The following is a 21787-nucleotide window of genomic DNA, read 5'->3' on the forward strand; positions in this document are numbered from 1 at the left end:
AGTTGCTTCTTCTTGTTCTTCGTCATCGATATAGGATGGGTTCCATGCCGATAGTCTGGGATAGGAAGGATGGACGTTGTTTTCTTTTCTCGTTTGTTTTTGTTCGTAGTCGGACCCTGCTCTTCTTCATGATGTTTATGTATTGAACTAATGTGACTCTGATGTAGCTTGTGGCGAGTGTAAGCCAATTCCATATATCTCATCTTTTCAGTACATGTACTTGTAATGATATCCATTCTTGTGAAACGACGAGATGCGCTTCTATCCTTGACGAGGCCCTCACGCCAAATTAAGGATAGGGTCACATCTTAGGCGTTACAGGCGACAACAACCGACATGAAGAGGAGGCCGGGGGCTACGAGGAGCCCTGCATGGTAGCCCGCATCCTTGGCGGACCACACACCCCTACTTCGAACCGCCTGTTCAAATAGGTCCCTCGGGAGGGAATGCTACCCTCCTGAAGCCAGAAGCCGCGCGTCCCCTCAAACGGTCGTAGTATGCCATAAATTTCAAATCCATGTATGACCGTCGGTCCATAGGCTTTGCGAATGCGCTCCCCATGCTGTGCACCTCCACCATCATCAATGTCTCGTTCACCAAGACGCTCATCGATGGAGGCGTCGATCTCAATGGGTTCTGTGTCGAGACCTTCGAGACATTTCAGGTGCTTTATGATTAGTTGATGCCTACCAGGACATTTTCAGGAGTGACCGACAGTTCTACTGTTCCCCTGGGACAAGTCTGCCTCCCTGTTACCTTTGACACGTGCGCCAACTACCACACCGAGCTTATCGACTTTGACGTAGCGCACATCAGCCTACCATACAACGCAGTCCTAGGGTACCCGACGCTGGCCAAGTTCATGGCGGCAACGCAACATAGTTACAACATCCTCAAGAACCTGGCTCTAGCAACGTCGTCACCATTGCCTGTGACAAAAAGGATGCAACCCGTTACCTCGAGCGCACCTACAAGGCTGTCGGAGCTGACCATTCGGATGGCGAGGGAGACATTGGGCGCCGCCAGGCGGCTCCCCCAAGGAAGAAGCAGTCGCTATCCACCCGAGGCTTCGTCGAGGCCAGGAATGCACCATCCAAGTCTCACACCGCAAGCCCCGTGCTCGCGACCGCCGGTCTCCCCGTGGCATAGGAAGGCATTCCCGGCGCCTCCTTTGGGTCGGGCTCAAGGATTTCCATCTCGAAAGCGTCCGATCTGACTAGCGTGAGAAAGGAGGCACCCAAGCACCACTTGGTGGCGTGCTTCGAAGCGCGCCCCCGTGAGCAGGAAGTATGGCGTCAGGTGCGAGGGGCACAAGAGTTCATCGCCCAAGAGATCGACAAGCTGCAGGAGGCACGTGCCATGCGTGGCGAGCGCAACCTGTGATGCCCCACCATCACGACCGCCACCCCGAGAAGAACGACCAGGTACACATGTGCATTGATATCACGGGCCTCAACAGGGACTACTTACGGGACCCTTTCTGGCCTACACACGCTTGTGTGAGCAGGAGCACCGCTGCCGGCCGCGCCTGCATGACTTTCGAGATGGAAAACACGGCCGCCACTTTTCGAAGGCTAACGCAGCTCCTAGCGATGCCGTGCGAGCCATCGAGCCCCTGATATCTCAAGCACGGGCCGACCCGGAGCGGAGAGCCTCCACGGTCTGCCTCGCCAGGCCCTCGACGCCTGTGCAGCGGCTTCATTTCCACGTGACTTTTTGGTTGTTTAATTAAGGGCAGCCATCGAGCTACGCTTACATCGATCCAACAAGGTTTTCTCCTTACAGATGCCTTGCTTTTTGGTTTTTTATTGAACCTAATTATCATCTGATTGAGTTTATGTTGTTCACCTAAATCTTGTGTTTGATGTCTCAATGCTATCTTAAATCGCCGCGCCCTTGTGAACTTCTCCCCTGGCCGCCTCATGACTAGGGGCTATGCACGACGTTTGTGCCTGGGCCCATCCCGACAAAGGTGGTAAATCCAAGGGACCTAGGTCTGCCTCGCGGGTCAGTCCCCGCACTTGGCATTTCACAAAGGCCCTTGGTGTTTTGCTGCGCGCTCGACAAAGATTTCCTTTGAACACCGCATGGGGATTCGCCATGACGCCTGTGTTGAGGTCCGCCCCCACAGCGTTGCTAGGCCTGAGTGACCGGGCTATGCCTCGCGGGCAGGGTCGGCTCGCGCCATTGCACACGTGGCCTGGTGCCCGACGCGCCACGCCATGATCTCGGAATGACTGCCCAACACGCATCACCTTGAGCACTCTGATGATGAAGGGAGTGATGTGCCTCATGAGGCCCCCATGTTACCCTCTCGACACGAGTAGCATGGGCCAGTGACCGCCCGTATGACAGGATGCAAGTCGCCCGAGGGCTGTGGATGCAGCTCCTGGGCCGTGCACATGGAACCCTCAAAGTCTCCGCTCGTGACGTGCTTACGTAAGAATGAGGTGGGGTAGCACACGCCCCGGAGCCTCCCGACATGCCATTCCTTGGAGTCAGGAGGACTCCCGCCCACACCCGTGTGGAAGCCCCATGCTTCGCGCTCGCAGAAAATGGTCGAACCGCGACTATACCCACGCCAAGTGGAACCCCATGCTCCACGCTGGCGGGAAATGGTCAAACCGCAACTATGCCCATGCCAAGTGGAAGCCCCATTGTTAGAGCATATTGCTCCATATGTGGTTTTGGTAATTGATGACAATCCCTATGGACTAATGGTTTCCTTAAGTTATATTCGAAGGATTTGTCCATAGGCACTTCTTGAAGTCCATCTGTTGGTTTCAAGGAGTTTATATGATGACCAAGGTGGTATTCAAGGTATTATCCAAAGATTGGTCATAAAGACACAAGGTTGATGAAGACTAAGCAAGGAGTAAATCAAGATGATCAACACACAAAGCATACACGATGTAACGAGAGGGATCAAGTGATCCCATGGTATGGTAAGCATTGTCCATAACGCTTTTGTGTACTAACCCATGGTCTTCACGAGAGTTCTATGTGGGGTTAGGTGTGTTTCCATGGGTTTGTGGGGTTAGTTGCCCCGTGCAGTAGTTCCTCCCTTTACCACTACCGTGCGTGCGGTAGAACCGCACCGGCAGCGGTAGTACCGCTATGCTCGGGCTGAAAGTGGGGATAACGGGTGTATTCTTTCCACCACTATATAAAGGGGGTCTTCTTACCCATTGGATCTCTATCCATTGAGCTCGTGTTCTTCCCCCATTGTTGACCTTCTTTGAGTTTGCTAACTCTCAATCCCTCCAAAGATTCTTGCTCCTTTTTGAGGGAAAAGAGAGAGGAGATCTAGATCCACATTTCCACCAATCACTTTCTCCTCTAAGTGAGGGGAACCCCTTCGATCTAGTTCTTGAAGTTCTTGGTGTTCTTCTTTGTTCTACCTCTCATTTTCCACCATAGCATTAGTTGTTGTGGTGGTATTTGGCAGTGAAGGACTTGGGCACTCCATGTGCCCTTGCCAGTGCATTTGGGGCATAGATTTGAGTTATCCACGATGATACGTGGAAGTGAAGTTTGAGAAGCTTATTACCCTTTGATACTTGGTACCCTAGAGATTGTTCTTTGTGGATGCTTTGGTGTCCTAGGAGCTTGGTGGTGCCTCTGAGCTCAATCATTGTGGTGTAAAGCTCCGGGCAAGCGTCAGGGTCGCCTATTAAGTTGTGGAGATTGTGGTCACCTCGAAGCCATATGCCATTTTGGTGAAGCTTCATGGTATTGTTGGGAGCCTCCAATTAAGTTGTGGAGATTCCCCCAACCTTGTTTGTACGGGTTCGGTGACCACCCTCAAGGGTCCCTTAGTGGAATCATGACATCTTGCATTTGTGAGGGTGTGAGGAGATTACAGTGGCCTTAGTAGCATCTTGGGGAGCATTGTACCTCCACATCGCTCCGAACGGAAATTAGCATCCGCAAGGGTGTGAACTTCAGGATACATCATCGTCTCTGCATGCCTTGGTTATCTCTCACCGAGCTATTTACTTATGCACTTTACTTTGTGATAGCCATATTGTTTCTTGTTGTATATCTTGCTATCACGTAGTTGTTTATCTTGCTTAGCATTAGTTGTTGGTGCACATTGGTGAGCCTAGTTGTTTTAGGTTTTGTGCTTGACAAATTAAACGTAGTTTTATTCCACATTTGTTCAAGCCTAAACCGTAATTATTTTAAATCGCATATTCACCCCCCCTCTAGGCGACATCCACGTCCTTTCACCCATGCTCCGCGCTGGCAAAAAACGGACGAACTGCGACTATTCCCATGCCAAATGGAAGCCCCATGCTCCACGCTAGCGGGAAACGGTCAAACCACGACTATGCCCACACCAAGAGGGAGCCCCATGCTTCGTGCTGGTGGAAAATAGTCGAAACACATTTATGCCCATGCCAAATGGAAGCCCCATGCTCCATGCTAGTGGATGAAACAACTAAAGGTGCCTTGCATGCTGCACCAACTTTAGGGTGAGTTGCGACGCCCGTGACTCCTGCTAAGGCCGACCCTCCTACGGCTAACGCCCGCCAGCCGCCCCTCGGGCCCCACACACATGGGGGTTGGACACGGTGCCGGTGCTCGGCTCGGCTCCTTCGTGACGGTGCCAGACTCGCGCACCACCCCGCCAAGTTCCTTGGCATTTGGTCTCCTCGCGTGGCACCCAAGCACGAGCTAGTGGGCTCACTTTATGCGAAACAATTCTTATGCGCACGAGGCTCCTCTTCGGAATGGACCGTTGAATAACCCACAAGTATAGGGGATCGCAACAGTTTTCGAGGGTAGAGTTTTCAAACCAAAGTATTGATTCGACTCAAGGGGAAGCGAAAGAATATTCTCAAGTATTAGCAGTTGAGTTGTCAATTCAACCACACCTGAAAGATTTAGTATCTGCAGCAAAGTATCAATGGCTGATAACACACAAGTGTAGGGGATCGCAACCGTTTTCGAGGGTAGAGTATTCAACCCAAATTTATTGATTCTCCACAAGGGGAAGCGAAAGAATATTCTCAAGTACTAGCAGCTGAGTTTGTCAGATTCAACCATACCTGAAAGATTAGTGTCTGCAAGCAAAGTATCAGTAGCAAAGTAGTATGATAGCAACGATATCAGAAACAGATCTGTTGATGGCAGACTATTCCTAATTGTTGTATCAATGGCGCCAGTAAGTTGCACGTGGACGGGGAACTATTCTTCCCCGACAACGGTGTCGAAAAAGTCTTGCAACAAGTAACAACAAAGTAGCAAGGAACAACAGTAGCAGCAGAGTAACAACAATAGCAACAGTAGTAGCAAAGTGGCCCAATCCCTTTTGTAGCAAGGGACAATCCTGGACAAAGTAACGTAGCAAGGACCAGTAGTAAAAGACTCGTAGGCAGTGGATCGGTGATGGATGAGTATGCCGGATGTGATTCATCATGTAACAGCTATAACTCGGATAGATATGTAACTAGCTCTCGTTCGTCAATCTAATGTAGGCATGTATTCCATATGTAGTCATACGTGCTTAGGGAAAAGAACTTGCATGACATCTATTGTCCATCGCTCCCGTGGCAGCGGGGTCCTAATGGAAACCACGGGATATTTGGTTCTCCTTTTAATAAAGAACTGGACCAATGCATTAACACGTGGTGAATACATGAACTCCTCATACTATGGTCATCTCTGGGAGTGGTTCCGGCTATTGTCACTCCAGGGTTGCCGGGTCATAACACATAGTAGGTGACTACAACTTGCAAGATAGGATCTAAAACACACATATATTGGCGACAACATAATAGGTTCAGATCTGAAATCATGGCACTCGGGCCCTAGTGACAAGCATTAAGCATAGCCACGTAGTAGCAACATCAATCTAGAACGTAGGGGATACTAGGGATCAATCCCCGTCAAAACTAACTCGAGTACATGATAGATCTCATCCAACTCATCACCGTCCAACAAGCCTACGATGAGATTACTCACGAACGGTGAAGAGCATCATGGAATTGTCGATGGAGGAAGGTTGATGATGACGATGGCGACGATTTCCCCTCTCCGGAGCCCTGAACGGACTCCAGATCTGCCCTTCACATGAAGAACAGGAGGTGGCGGCGCCTCCGTATCGTAAAACGCGATGAAACCTTCTCCTTGATTTTTTTCCGGGCGAGACGGAAGATATAGAGCTGAGTTTGGGGGCGGTGGTGCCACGTGGGCCCCACAAGCCCTCATGGCGGGGGGGGGGGGGGGTGGCCGCAGCCCAGGGGCTTGTGGCCCATTGGCACGCCCCCTCCGGTGGATATTTGCGGAGGTATTTTTCTTTTTTTCCAGAAAAATTCTCCGTAAATTTTCAGGACATTCCGAGAAATTTTATATCGGCACAAAAACAACACCATGGCAATTCTGCTGAAAATAGCGTTAGTCCGGGTTAGTTGCATTCAAATCATGCAAATTAGAGTCCAAAACAAGGGCAATAGAGTTCGGAAAAGTAGATACGAAGGAGACATATCAACTCCCCCAAGTTGACAAATTGAAAGAGACAAAAGAAAAACTTTGACGGACTCTGTTTGATCTTGTTGTTGTAACTATGTCTAAGTCATAACCAGAATTTCAGCAAGATCACAAGCAAACCACATAAGCAAATGACATCTAGGTCTCACGGTAAACTCATATCAATGGCATAATCAGCTAGCGAGCAAATGATAATAAGTCTCAAACATCGGCACTTCAATCAAAACAACATGAAGCAGTATGAATAGATGGTATCTCGCTAGCTCTTTCTGAGACCGCAAAACATAAATGCAGAGCACCTTCAAAGACCAAGGGCTGACTAAACATTGTAATTCAAGGCAATGAAGATTCAGTCATAGTCATACTCAACACAGTTAAAAGAAAAGCATAAAAACGACAGAGGTGCTCTCTAATTAGTGCTTTTATAAGAGGAGGATGACTCAACAGGAACATAAATAGACAGGTCCTTCGCAGAGGGAAGCATTGATTTACAGAGGTGCCAGAGCTCAAGCTTTGAGAACAGAGATAATAATTTTGGGTGGCAGGCTTTCATTGTCAACAGCAATGACTAAGAGTTCTCAACATCTTCCACGCTAATCATGCTATAGGTGGTTCCCAAATAGAAAAGTAAAGTTTTGACTCCCCCACCACCAATCAATCACACTCCACGGCTAGCCGAATCCTCGGGTACCTTCCATACCAACATCAATCGTGGGGGAGTTTTGTTTGCAATTATCTTTTCGATTTCAGCATGGAACTGGGAATTCCAATTACAGGCCCCTTTTCGTGAATGATAGTAAATAAACACATATCGAGGATAACACACCTAGCATGGAAGATACCAATAGCCCCCTGTCACCAGATGAGTGGTTCGGGCATGCAAAACAGATTATTTCTTGAAGGTTTAGAGAGTGGCACATGCAAATTTACTTGGAACGGCAGGTAGATACCGCACATAGGTAGGTATGGTGGACTCATATGGAACAACTTTGGGTTTATGGGAGTGGATGCACAAGCAGTATTCCCGCTTAGTACAAGTGAAGGCTAGCAAAAGACTGGGAAGCGACCAACTAGAGAGCGACAACAGTCATCAAAATGCATTGAGATTAACTAACATTGAATGCAAGCATGAGTAGGACATAAATCACCATGAACATGAACATCATAGAGGCTATGTTGATTTTGTTTCAACTACATGCGTGAACATGCGCCAAGTCAGTCCACTTGAATCATTCAAAGGAGGATACCATCCTATCATACTACAACACAGTCATCTCAACATTCATGCGGGCATCCAAGACAAACCATTATAAGCTCCTAGCTAAGTAAGCATGCCATAAGCAACTATGATCTCTAAGTTGTCGTTGCAAACATGTTTCTCTCACAACAAAGCTGAATCAGGCATGATGAGCTAGTCATATTTACAAAACCAAAATAGATCGAGTTCATACCAGCTTTTCCAGGCTCAGTCACTTCATCATATATCGTCATTATTACCTTTCACTTGCATGACCGAACGTTGTGAACAATAATAAGCGTGCTCGTGCATTGGACTAAAGCTGGAATCTGCAGGCAAACACAAAGGAGAAGACAAAGTAATATGGCTCTTTGAAAGCTAAACAGGTATGCAAGCAAGAGCCACTAAACATTGTAACCAATATCTTCTACCTTGACCCGAAGAAAAAGAAAACTATTTACACAGGAAATATCCCAACAAGCAAAAGAAGAAAAAGAAAATCTTTTTGGGTTTTCTCAAACTAGACAGACACACGAAAAGAAAACGAGAAAAAGAAAATAAACTAACATGGATGATACAGTGGCAAAGTGTGAACACCGGCTAACAAAGTGAAAGCATAAGCAAGAATGTAACGTCGGTGAGAACACGTACTCCCTTAAGCTTAGGATTTTGGCCTCAGGTGGTTTACTCCCAAGGATGGTCCTGGCAAACCCAAAATCATAATGGGGGTTATACGGGAGCGATGCAGCCACTGCCTGAATAGCAGCCTCATGGAGACAAGCCGCCTTTGCCTCCCTCTCATACTCCTCTGCCTCTCCTGTGGTTATGTAATATCTCCGTTTTACCTGAAAGTCAAAGAAGGCAGGAGCAGGAAGGGTAATATGGAAAACACGCTGCCGGTTAAATATCAAACGGTATAGGAGGGATTCATCATCCCTCTCAAGGAACTGGCAGCGTGTCAAAGCGATGCGGTCAAGGAAAGTTGTATGGAGCGGGGGATCTCCTTCACGGATGGGTACTCCAAGAAAATTTGCTATGTGAGTGGCATAGATCCCACCAAAGAAATCCCCTTCAATAACATTCTTATTCTGCCTCCTTGCTATAATAGCTCCCATGTTGAAGCTTTTGTCACCCGTCACTGCGCTCTTAAGGATACTAAGGTCAGGTGCGCAGAAGTGACAATGCTCAATCTTGCCATTAATGCATCTGCCTATGAAGAGGGCAAAGTAATGCAAGGCAGGAAAATGAATACTCCCCATGGTAGCTTGCGTAATGTCTCTAGTTTCTCCAACAGTAATACCAGAGAAAAAATCTCTAACCAAAGATTTAGGAGGATCATTGAGGCTACCCCAAATAGGTATTTTGCAAATTCTATTGAAATCTTCTAAATCCATGGTATACGATTTATCATAGAGATCAAACAGTACCGATGTCTCACGGCCAACTGAAAATTTGAATCTACGAACAAAAGAGGCAGTGAGAGCAACGTACTGTTCACATTTATCGGAGATGAATTCTTTGAGTCCGACGTTGTGAACAAGTGCATCAAGCTCATCTTTGAAACCAACCTCAATCATAAATTCATCAGAAGGCCATTCACATGGTTGTACCTGCGCGTCCCTTGGTTGGTAAGGATCAGGCTCCCGAATCGCAAGACGGGGACCTCTCTTGCTTGAGGAACCACCATGAAAGTTTCTCTTGAACATCTTCCTTTTCTGAAATTTTCAGTGACCCTAAGGAAAAATGAACAAGGCTCAACTAAACTAGTAGCAACTACTCCCACAAGTGCCTAGATGCCATATTACGCATCAAAACTACTTGGGACCAGCTAGAATTAGCATGCAAAGCTCAAGAACATTGTCACCAAGGCAGCAAAAAGACACAGAGTATAAGGCACTAGAGCAAAAACTAATTGGACCAATGGAGGAGTCAATTACCAAGGAGTAATTTCCCCAAAACAGTTCGGAGAACAGTGATTTGAGCAAAGAGATCGAAAATCCCAGCAAGAGGAGCAAGAACACGGGTTTGAGCTGCGAAATGATTTTTTCTGGAGGTAGGAGAAGGATATAAGAGCAAGAATGAGTGGAGGGGGTGCCTATGGGCCCCACAAGCCTGGGTGGCGCGGCCAGGGGGTGCCCGTGCCCCTAGGGCTTGTGGCCCACTGGTGTGGCCCCCAGACAAGCTCTTTGTCTCAGAATTTTTAAAAAATTCCAGAAAAAATCATACTTGATTTTCAGGACGTTTGGAGAACTTCTATTTTCGAGGTAATTTTCTACCGGACGCAAAAACAGAAAATAGGGAAACCTAAACTAAATCTATCATTTTCTTCTAAGCAACCGAAGGTGAAAACTTGGAACAGAGGTTTGTGACTCCTTGATTCATCCATCTCATGGTCATCGAAAGAAAATCCGCCAATGAGGTTGATCAAGTCTCTCGACAAACCTTTTCGAATCGCGAAAGAGAACGGAGAATTTTTGAATAGTCACTCGGTCACCTCAATGGGGATGTATATGTCCCCAACAAGAAATACTTCATCTTGACACGAGGAATGGGGCATTCAAAGCTCCCAATAAGAATCGATGAAGTTTTTTCGATAGCATTGATGCAATGTACTCGATATTGTTTCTTCGGAAAGTGCACCCTATGCTCATTACCGTTGACATGGAAAGTGACATTGCCTTTGTTGCAATCTTTAACAGCCCTGTGTAGTGTTTAAAAAGGGTATTCCGAGGATGACTGCCATGGATCGTCCTCGGGAATATCCAAGATAACAAAGTCTGTTAAGGTAGTGACATTAGCAACCACAACAGGCACATCCTTGCAAATGCCGATAGGGAAAGCAGTTGATTTGTCGGCCATTTACAGAGAAATTTCAGTTGGTGTCAACTTATCCAGTTCAAGACTATGATAAAGAGAGAGAGAGAGAGGCATAGCACTAACACCGGCTCCAAGGTCGCATAAAGTAGTTCCAACGTAGTTACCTTTAATGGAGCAAGGTATAGTGGGCACCCCAGGATCACCTAGTTTCTTAGGAGTTCCACCCTTGAAGGTATAATTAGCGAGCATGGTGGAAATCTCAACCTCAGGTATTGTTGGGGATATTACTTGTGAATGACCCGCCCTAGTTGGGCCGGGTTACCAATTAGGCGATTCACCCAAACAGTTATTTGGGCCTTGTCCTGGCCGGATCAAGGTCGTGTGATGGTTTATAATTCCTGGGAGGTCTCCAAGCTTCGGAAGATGGCGACTTAGAGACCACAGGGGTCACGACTTGTAGGAAGGAAAGTATCCCTGTAAACCCTAGGGGTTCGACCTGTATATAAAAGCGAGTCCTAGGGGAGGAAAAAAATGGGTTAGAAATCATCGAGTGCTAGGTTCGGCGAGTTACGCCCTCCTTGTAATCGAAACCACATCAATACAAACCAAAGCAGGACGTAGGCCTTTACCTCCTCACGAGGGGCCGAACCTGGGTAAATCGCCGTGTCTCTCCCGCTTAACCCCTTTGAGTCGCCACCAAGGTGCGATGGCTCCAGTTCTAAGTCCTTTCACGAGGACATCTGCCGTGACAAAACCACGACAGTTGGCGCCCACCGTGGGGCCCACGCACGGTGGAGTTGAGTTCTCAAAGGGAGCCCTACCAGGGTTTGGGAGTTACGCAACGGGGCTCATGACTCGGAGCCGCCGCGGGATAACCTACATCGACAACCAGCAATGGGGACCTAAAGCGGATTCGATTGAATCTGGTTACAGGGTCCCCTTCGGCAAGATCAACATCTTCATCGGCATGATCGGATCATCCGTGCCTGAGCCAGACATCTCCACCGACATCGTCGAGCCGGCCAGGTATGTACGCCAAGTCATAACGCCAAATCTGACTCGCCCGGTCTTTGTGGGGTTCACGCAGGGATCGGAGGAGCCAGAACGCTCGGCGACTCAGGAAACTACACCGGTCAACTCTGATGACGAATCATCCATGGGCGACTCAGATTCAATCCGCTCTCTGCATGGGGATTGTCTTGGGGGCTTGTCGTTGGCCATGGACCCAGAAATCCTTGACCGAACTCGCCGCCAGATCGCCATCTACATGGCTGGGGCGACTCAGCCCACACAAAACCCGACTGGAGGCGATGGAACCGGCGAGACGTCCAGGAGCCCGGCCGCAGTCCTGGTGGATTTAGCGGCGGAGATCACAAGGCTAATGGCGAGTCCCCTCACACCAGAGAACCAAGAGGAGATAAACACAGAGCTGGCGAAACTCAGAGAGGCAGTGGCAAAGGCTCATCGGGATGCCGAGATGGAGTCCACCAGGATCGAGACTCGGCAAGCTCAAATTACGGCCGAAAGGATGCGTATAAACACTGACAACTGGCGGCTCGAGAGACAGCAGCGTGTGTCCGACGCTGTCCATCAGCGAAGACACCAGGGTCGCCTGCCCCCTGATCTCAACCCGACCCGCCTGTTCGACACTCCACGAACCCCTGGGGCGGGAGCCGCCCTGGGGGGAGGACCGGGCCGCCCGCCTAACCCGCCGGCTCAGCCGGTTGAGGATCACATTCCCCGATTTCGGACGCCTCAAGGCCACTTTTCCGACCCGGTGGATAACGTGCTTGCCGCAACTCGCCATCTGGAGTCTCTTCCGATTCACGGCAACACCCCTGCCGAGATAGAAGCAAGGAACCCCATCGAGATGTTGAAGACGACGGTGGTTCAAAACGCCCAGTTCTCGCATAGCCTCGAGAGATTGCATTCCACCCCCCAGGCAAGTTACACCAGGAGCCGGCCAGAGGACCAGCCCGCCGTAAACAGCGGGCCGTAACATGTCCCACAGGACAACCCGCCTGAACGGAACCCACCGGGCCGGGATCTCCCGAACACCCAAGACGCCCCGGCCCCCCTCGTCGGGGGCGGAGGGCGAGTTGGGGTACCATGCTTGTCCCCCGCTCTTCGTAACGAAAAGATGCCCAAAGACTTCAAAGGGGCAAGGGAAGTGCCTAATTATACCCCGGACCTCGAGCCGGCATCATGGATCGAGAGTTATGAAATCGCCATGGACATGCTCGACGTGAACGAGGCGGTTTGAGCCAGATACTTCACGATGATGCTCGAAGGATTAGCACGCACTTGCTTGAAAAACTTACCTCCCAATTCCATCTAGTCCTGGGCCGAGTTAAAAGAACGTTTCATCAAAAACTTCCGAGGAACTTGCAAACGTCCGATGACGATCGTCGATCTACAGCACTGTGTTCAGCGCCCGGATGAGTCGGCCCACCATTGGTCACGGCGGGTTGCAGAAATTATCCATTCGTCAGATGGTATTACGGCGGCTCAAGCTGTGCTCATCCTCGAGCATAATTTCCATTACGAACCCTTGGTGCAAAAATTGGGGTGACTCAAGCGAAAGGTCCAAGACATGGGAGAACTGATGGACACCCTCACTAGATACGCTGAGGCCGATGATACCAAAGATCCTGGCGAGGATGGTAAGGCTAACTCGCCTAAGAAGGGCGAGTCATCCAAAAATCATACCCGGTTCCAGGGGCGTAACCGTCACAACCAAGGGACCAATGGCAAGCGGGGACCGCAGGAGGAGCCCTCGGACTTAGTCGCCAACACCAACGCCAATAATGGCAAGAAGAAGAATCGGGGGTTCAGCGGGAAGAGGCCGCGTAACTATGAAGAGCTACTCAAAGGCCCTTGCCCGCACCATGCCACGGCAGACGGTCCGGCGACTCACTCTTGGGAAAACTGCTTCGTGATCCGAGAGTTTCGGGCAGAGGCGATCAAGAAGAGTCAAAACGATGACCCGGACCAACGTCAGGAGCAATTTGCCGCACCCAACCAAAGACAGAACCCTTTCGGCGGCTTTCCCGAACAGGGGGTTCAGGGAGGCCCGCAGCCAGGCGGCGGCCAATACCCGGTGCACCACCAGCGGCGGTATAACCCGCCAGGAGTTTTCCAGCAGCCACCCCCACAGGGGGCTCCGCAGGTTCAGGACGACAATGGGGGCTTTCGCAGCAACCCCAAACAGTTAAGTAATGGGCAGTATCATGTTTTCACCACTAATGCTTGCAGGCGTGATAAGAAGGTGAGTCACTGGGCGTACAGTGTATCTGAACCAGCACTTCCCAGATACCTCCATTGGTCTGAGCAAACCATAACGTGGAGCAGGGAGGATCACCCGCCGAGAGTTGATAACCCGGGCGATCTGGCGTTGGTCGTGGCTCCCCAAGTCGGGGGTTACACCCTATCAAAAGTGCTAATGGATGGTGGCAGCAGCATCAATATCCTATACTTTGACACTTTCCAAAGGATGAACCTATTGGACAAAGACCCGATGCCTTCAACTACGGTTTTCCACGGAATCGTCCCAGGCAAGTCGGCCTATCCCATAGGCCGAGTTAGGCTCACAGTGGCGTTTGGAACTGCGCAGAATTATAGGTCGGAGTCACTGATCTTCGAGGTGGTCAAATTGAAAAGCCCCTACCATGCGATGTTTGGGTGGCCGGCTTACGCCCGCTTCATGGCTCGCCCGTGCTATGTCTATCTCAAGCTCAAAATGCCTGGTCCCAAAGGACCCATCACGGTTGATGGAGATAGAAGGATTGCAAAGGAATGTGAAGAAGGGGACGCGGCTTATGCGGAAGTCGCCTGTGTTGCGGAAGAGCTCGAACACCATCGGGCCAATGTTGACCCGGCGGATATGTCACCCCTGAAGAAACCGACTACAGATTCTGAGTCGCCCCTCAAGTTCAAACCAACGGATGACACTAAGACAATCAATTTCGTACTTGGTGATTCATCCAAGCAGTTCACCATTGGGACGGGTTTGGACCCCAAATAGGAAAGCGCGCTCATCGAATTCATCCGTGAGAATCGGGACATCTTTGCATGGAAACCTTCTGACATGCCTGGTGTGCCGAGAGAATTCGCTGAGCACCATCTTAATGTTGACCCAAAGTGCAAACCCGTCCAGCAGTACCTTCGCAGATTTAACGAGGAGCGACGCAAGGCGATTGGGGAAGAAGTCGCCCGCCTTTTAGCCGCCGGGTTCATCGTGGAAGTTTTTCACCCCAAATGGCTGGCTAACCCGGTTTTGGTACTCAAGAAGAATGGTACTTTTCGTATGTGTATTGACTACACAGACCTCAACAGAGCTTGTCCAAAAGATCCCTTCGCTCTTCCCCGCATTGACCAAATCATTGACTCGGTGGCGGGATGCGAACGATTGTGCTTTCTGGACGCCTATTCAGGATATCATCAAATCAAGATGGCCGTGGAGGATCAAGAGAAAACAACCTTTATAACCCCCTTCGGGGCCTTTTGTTATGTGTCCATGCCCTTTGGACTCAAGAGTGCGGGGGCGACTTATCAACGCTGCATCCAAAATTGCCTCCGTAACCAACTTGGTCGCAACGTCCATGCCTATGTCGACGATATTGTGATCAAGACCCGCCAGGGGGAGACGCCACTGGAGGATCTCAAAGAAACGTTCGACAATCTACGGGTATATTAGATGAAGCTAAATCCCACCAAGTGTGTTTTTGGTGTACCTGCAGGGAAATTACTGGGTTTCTTGGTATCGTAGCGCGGCATTCAATCTAACCCGGACAAGATCGAAGCGGTTACATCCCTTGGAAAGCCGGCGAACGTTAATCAAGTTCAACGACTGGCGGGTCGCATCGCGGCCCTGAGTCGCTTTGTGAGTCGCCTGGGGGAGAAGGCAATCCCTCTTTATCAGTTACTGAGGAAATCCGATCGGTTTGTTTGGAAAAATGAGGCAGACGAGGCGCTCGAAGCCTTGAAACGCCAATTGGTTAACCTGCCGGTCCTGGCTGCCCCAACTGAAAAGGAGTCCATGCTTCTGTATATCGCGGCAAATTCGAAAGCAGTAAGTGTGGCGGTGGTCGTTGAGAGAAAGGAGGAAGGGAAGGAATACCCGGTGCAACGTCCGGTATATTTTATCAGCGAGGTGCTAACTCTTTCCAAGCAGCGGTACCCATATTGGCAGAAATTGGTATATGGGGTGTTTATGGCGAGTCGAAAACTTAAGCATTATTTCCAAGAACACCCTACCACAGTGGTTAGCTCTGCCCCCCTTGGAGACATCATCCAGAATCGGGAGGCAACAGGGCGAATCGCCAAGTGGGCAATAGAACTTGGGCCCCATCACATACAGTATACTCCCCGCACAGCCATTAAGTCCCAGGCCTTAGTTGATTTCGCCAACGACTGGACGGAGTTACAGGCTCCGGAAGAACGGCCTGATCTCACTTACTGGACCATTTATTTTGATGGGTCTAGGCAGCTGGAAGGCTCGGGGGCTGGAGTGGTGTTGGTATCCCCTCAAGGATATAAGTTCTGTTACATTCTCCGACTCATGTTTCCGTGCACTAACAATGTGGCGGAATACGAAGCTCTGCTTCACGGCTTGCAACTCGCCAAGGAGATGAATCTAACACGAGTCAGATGCTTTGGCGACTCTGATTTGGTGGCACAACAAGTTTCGGGTACCTGGGACTCTCGGGACCCCATAATGGCGGCTTACAGGCAAGCTGTGTCTGATGTGGCGGGTCATTTTCATGGTTATCAGGTGGACCATATTGATCGGCGCCTCAACGAGGCAGCTGACACCCTCTCACGACTTGGCTCCCAGAGAAAGCCGGTTCCTCCTAATGTTTTTCTGGATATCTTACATAAACCATCCGTGACTCTACCATCGGAGGAGGAATTAGCAATACCAGATCCTGAGTCTCAGCTTGTGGCGGCTCTCCATGTCACGCCGGATTGGGTTCTTCCTTATATGGCTTATCTCGCTCGGGGCGAGTTACCGGAAGATGAACTTTTGGCTCGTCAAATCGTTCGGCGTAGCAAATCCATGGTCATCATCAATGGCGAGTTATATAAGCGGAGCGCCTCTGGAGTTTTTCAGCGATGTGTTTCCTCCGAAGAAGGATGCATAATCTTAAATGACATTCATTCCGGAGACTGTGGGCATCACGCCGGGTCACGTTCTTTGGTATCAAAGGCTTTCCGTCATGGTTTCTTTTGGCTGACGGCTCATGCAGATGCAGAAGATATAGTTCGTCGGTGCGAAGGGTGCCAGCGTTATGGGCGGCAGGCTCATGTGCCGGCTCAAGAATTAAGAATGATCCCCATCACCTGGCCTTTTGCAGTCTGGGGGCTGGACATGGTCGGCCCCTTTAAAATGTCCTCTAACAAGAAGACCCATCTGCTGGTGGCGGTTGACAAGTTCACCAAGTGGGTTGAGGCGGAACCTATTGGAGCTTGCGATGCGGAAGCAGCGGTCAAATTCTTGAAGAAGTTGATTTTACGGTTTGGATATCCGCACAGTATCATTACTGATAATGGTACTAACTTGTCCCAAGGGGCGATGCAAGAGTTTTGTCATCGAGAACATATCCGACTTGACGTTTCTGCAGTCGCTCACCCACAATCTAATGGGCAGGCAGAGCGGGCGAATCAGGAGGTGTTGCGAGGGATTAAGCCCCGACTCATGGTTCCCCTGGAAAAAACCCCACGGTGTTGGGTTGAAGAACTACCTTCGGTGCTGTGGAGTATTCGGACCACCCCAAACTGATCCACGGGTTTCACCCCTTTCTTTCTGGTCTATGGAGCAGAGTCTGTTCTCCCTACTGACATAAGACATGATTCACTTAGAGTCGCTGCGTATGTGGAACAAGACAATGAGCTGGTGCGTCAAGACTCTTTGGACGCCTTAGAGGAGGCGCGTGACCTGGCTGCGGCCCGTTCAGCTATCTACCAGCAGGATCTACGGCGTTATCACAACCGCCGGGTTAAAAGTCGAACCTTTCAGGAAGGCGACTTAGTTCTTCGGTTGATACAAGATCGTGCAGGCATGCACAAGTTGTCACCACCTTGGGAAGGGCCGTTCGTCGTCAGCAAGAACCTCCGCAATGGCTCTTATTATTTGGTGGATCTTCGGCCTAACCGGCCAACCACGGAGGCTGAGTCAACTCGCCCCTGGAATATTGCCCACCTGCGGCCTTATTACACTTGAGCTCTTAAGCTCTACATTTTGTAAGTTTTTCAGTTTCATTATGAAGTAATAAAGTTACAAATACTCCCTGGCTTGGGGGCTTCTTCATTAAAGAGCAATTGTGTCATCCTGTTGCGACCTTATGAGCCTACAGAGTCATCATTTAGGGTGTGTGCATGAGCTTTCTGACTCGCCTCATCCGGTCGCGACCTTATGAGCCGACAAAACCTGCATTTAGGGTGTGTGCTCGAGCTTTCTGACTCGCCCCATTCTGTCGCGACCTTATGAGCCGACGAAACCTGCATTTAGGGTGTGTGCTCGAGCTTTCTGACTCGCCTCATCCTGTCGCGACCTTATGAGCCGACGAAACCTGCATTTAGGGTGTGTGCTCGAGCTTTCCGACTCGCCTCATCTTGTCGCGACCTTATGACCCGACGAAACCTGCATTTAGGGTGTGTGCTCGAGCTTTCTGACTCGCCTCATCCTGTCGCGACCTTATGGGCCGACGAAACCTGCATTTAGGGTGTGTGCACGAGCTTTCTGACTCGCCTCATCCTGTTGCGACCTTATGAGACGACAGAGTCATCATTTAGGGTGTGTGCACGAGCTTTCTGACTCGCCTCATCCTGTCGCGATGTTATGAGCCGACGAAACCTGCATTTAGGGTGTGTGCTCGAGCTTTCTGACTCGCCTCATCCTGTCGCGCCCTTATGAGCCGACGAAACCTGCATTTAGGGTGTGTGCTCGAGCTTTCTGACTCGCCTCATCCTGTCGCGCCCTTATGAGCCGACGAAACCTGCATTTAGGGTGTGTGCTCGAGCTTTCTGACTCGCCTCATCCTGTCGCGACCTTATGAGCCGACGAAACCTGCATTTAGGGTGTGTGCACGAGATTTCTGACTCGCCTCATCATGTCGCGACCTTATGAGCCGACGAAACCTGCATTTAGGGTGTGTGCTCGAGCTTTCTGACTCGCCCCATCCTGTCGCGACCTTATGAGCCAACGAAACCTGCATTTAGGTTGTGTACACGAGCTTTTTGACTCGCCTCATCCTGTCGCGACCTTATGAGCCGACGAAACCTGCATTTGGGGTGTGTGCTCGAGCTTTCTGACTCGCCTCATCCTGTCACGACCTTATGAGCCGACAAAATTGCTATTTGCTATTTTTTTTTCTTCATAGCATAACCTCGAGGGTTTTTAACCTTTCTTTCTGATGCCTATTGAAAATATTTGTTATCATTTGTTTGGTTTCACATATGCCATTTTCAAAGCTTAAATCAGGATGATGATCAGAATTACTTCGTCCATAGCGAATTAAGCATCATAAAGGATTCTCAAAGGGCAGGTCAAATATTTCAAATCGCCTTAAGGGCGATATAAAGATTCTTTCGAAAGGGTATCACAAAAACAGTACGGACTTATGAAAAAGACCTATTACATGGCTCTCAAGCCAAATCAATGACGTTTATTCTGCTGGCACCTTAGGATCATTCTGTTGTGAGCTTTGGCCGACTTCAATTTGCAAGTCGCCCAGTACCCAGTTGCACTTAGCCAGAGCTGCGAAGTCATCTTCATCAGTCAGGATTGATGCCAGGTCTGCTTCCAAGTAAAAAGGCTTCTTGGGTCGCCGAGGAGTTAAACTGGTCGACACAAAGGTTGGCAGGTTGACCTTCTTGTTTTTGCTATCATAAGCCGCCTGATACTTTGATAAATCAAGACTTGTTGCGAGTTGGGTTGCTGCCAACCGGGAACCCTTGACAACACGTTGATAGTCCTCTTCAACGAATTCTGACCCATCGTCTTTAAGTTGAGGAAAGCCTGCTGCTACCTCTTCCGGGTTGATCTCTGGAGCATACGCCAAGCAGCGACTCAGGACAGTCAGAACACCCTTTTGGGCGGCTGACCGAGTAAGCTCGCCAATCTGAGGGGGAAGTGTGGATAGGCAGCCAAGCACCTTCTTTATGGAAGTTATAGGCTCTTTGGCACCCATCACAGCTTTAATAGTCAAGACACTGCTGGTGTACAGTTGCTCTGTCAGCGTGTAAATCGCCTTCAGCATCAGCACGCAGTCTTCTTGAAGGTTGGCGGCTCTCGGACCTGAGTAAGGGGTCATGATGATCAGCGACTTACGATAAGAATTATTTATAAAAAAGAAGAGGAGATCAAAAGTTTGAGTAAGTTTACCGAAGACGGCTTGCGTCATGTTGGAGATATGACGCTTCAAGCCGGACAATTCCTGTTGCACGGTGGCCAGCCTGGCTTCAACCTTCTCTGCTCTGTTTATGGCGGCATATTGGTCAGCCTGAGCTCTTTTCAACTCGGCTTTGAGTTTTTCTAGCTCAGCCAAGGCCAGTTGATATTTCTCCTCCGACTTAGCTCGGGCGTCTTGCTGACCAGATAAGTTTTTCTTTAAATCGCCAAGCGCCGATTCAGTCTGAGCAAGAGTTTCCTGTTGAAAGTACAAAGCAAGGCAAGTCTCGGAACTATTGCAAGCAATATCCCTGACACTTGGAGGCTAATGTATAATTTTTTTTCTTTTTAGATGAAATTATACAATATCAAGACCCGACTCATCTTTATAGTGATGACCCGGCCCTTGGGGGTTACTTGTCGCAAAAGTTTTTCTAAATTTTTCAAGACCCGGCTCATCATTTTATTGATGACCCGGCCCTTGGGGGTTACTGGTCGCAAAAGTTTTTCTAAATTTTTCAAGACCCGGCTCATCTTTTTATTGATGACCCGACCCTTGGGGGTTACTGGTCGCAAAAGTTTTTCTAAAATTTTCAAGACCCGGCTCATCTTTTTACTGATGACCCGGCCCTTGGGGGTTACTGGTCGCAAAGTTTTTTCTAAATTTTTCAAGACCTGGCTCATCTTTTTACTGATGACCCGGCCCTTGGGGGTTAATGGGAGTAATACAATATTAAAAACTTACCTCATGTTTGTTTTTTAACATCCGCAGCAGGCTTTTCTCCATCTCGTAGCTCGCCTCCAGGCGACTTGAAAAACTAGAGCAGAGTTCCTTGAACTCCAGATTTTCATATTCAGAAAGCTTCATCTTGGAGAGTCCAGATTCGGGAATGGCTTGAGAAGAGGATGCCACATGCCTTGACAAAACCTTTGCCGCCGGCTTAGAGAAACCGGTACCAGTAATAACTACAGCATCCGGGTCTGCTGTTGTCATCAATGGGCTTGGCGACTTAGGGGCATCCATTGCTTCCTTGGGCGAGTCTGGAAGATCCATTTGATTTTTAGGCTCACCTTGGTCCGGGTTGTCCTGAGTCGGCATTGATTCTTTGATGGGCTCTGAAGTTGTGACAGGAGTTGATCCATTGGTTTTACTTTTCTTGGCCTGTGCCCTAAAAGAAGGGAGAAGCGCATTAAGGAACTGGAAGTCTATTACCCTCAGAATTCAAAGTAAGATTATCAAAAGACTTACCCAGGAACTCGAATCATTGGCGGAAGTGTCGACATCACTGAGTCGCCAGATGTAGGAGGAGAGTTCTACAAGAATTATACGTCAAAAATATAGGCGGGTTACAGATGTAATCCAAAGAAACATGAAGAATTGTTATTCATAAGTACCTCATTTGGTTTCCTTTTGTTCGTTGCTGGAAAGCCGGACACCAGATCACCGGAATGACTTCGGGTCTTCCGATTTGAAGTATGCTGTGCTTTCTTCAGTAGGAAATTTGGGTCCAAACAAGCATTTGGGTGTGAGAAGGGAACTTCCCCACAAACTCACCTGGCCGGCTTAGGTGGAGAAGGAGATGAATCGGAGGAAACAGAAATTACCTCAACAGAGTCCTCCTGGCTTTTGTTGTCTTCATTCTATTTCAAGAGAGACAAAGATATAAATACAAAGATTAACAGTAGTGAATGGCAAGTAAAAAGAGGGCGAACTTTTACCTCCGAAAGTGCATCGCCGACTTGGGATTCATCGACTTCGGACGGCTCAGCCATAGCAGCTTTGCCCTTACCCTTGGTTTTCTTTGAAGGCGGCTTAACATTTTTCATGGCTGGCCTTTTGGGCTTCT

The sequence above is a fragment of the Hordeum vulgare genome, chromosome 6H (genome assembly GCF_904849725.1).
Source record: "Hordeum vulgare subsp. vulgare chromosome 6H, MorexV3_pseudomolecules_assembly, whole genome shotgun sequence".
Lineage (NCBI taxonomy): Eukaryota > Viridiplantae > Streptophyta > Magnoliopsida > Poales > Poaceae > Hordeum > Hordeum vulgare.